Source organism: Musca domestica, unplaced genomic scaffold (genome assembly GCF_030504385.1).
Source record: "Musca domestica strain aabys unplaced genomic scaffold, Musca_domestica.polishedcontigs.V.1.1 29, whole genome shotgun sequence".
NCBI classification, from domain to species: domain Eukaryota; kingdom Metazoa; phylum Arthropoda; class Insecta; order Diptera; family Muscidae; genus Musca; species Musca domestica.
Genome location: NW_026712296.1, coordinates 260497 through 261294, shown reverse-complemented (window position 1 = coordinate 261294; position 798 = coordinate 260497).

Sequence of the window (798 nt, the reverse complement as noted above, 5' to 3'; positions counted from 1 at the left end):
TTTTGGTTAGTTATTAAATACAAATTAAAAAATATTTTTTTAAATCTAACCCCTAATCATTGTGTACCTCAAATGTATTAAACCATACTCCTTTGGCAAATTTTTTGTAAACAAAACAAATAACAATTTATTCCTTATTAAATATGTCACTTTTATTTTTAATTTCTTTCTACAGGGCTACAAAGATTCGTGCCGCTCAACAATAAACATACTGGTAAATAAAAATATGTAAATTTTCTGTAATATTTATTTAAACATTTTTTCTGACTTACAATTTAGGTGCAACTAAGCAACCATCCAAGAATATGAGTGGATATTTCTGCAACGATGACCTCAACATATGCTGATCTGGAATATATGTACCTTGTGGGGTCGAAAATGTATATTTCGATGTGTTACAAACGGAATGAGAAACTTAATATACGCTCCATACTATGATGGAGGGTATTAAAAGAAAGAAATTGGTTTTTCATTTAGAATAAATTTTAGTGTCGCCTTAGATAAATTGAGCCTTAATAATAAATCGCGTTTGATAAATTAGTCATTAAGATAAATCGCGTTTGATAAATTAGTCATTAAGATTTGTAAATTAATAATTTTATTGTCAATTAAATAATATTATTGTCTATTATTTTCTTATGTACTTGTGTCAATAAATTACTGGAACTCATTAAATATTTTGTATTACACATTGTTAAATTGCAAACAAGTATTATAACTTTTCTGTGAACTTACACACAATGCATATTTGCATCACGCATGTTTATATCTCTCATTTTTTCAATGATAAAGGGGGAA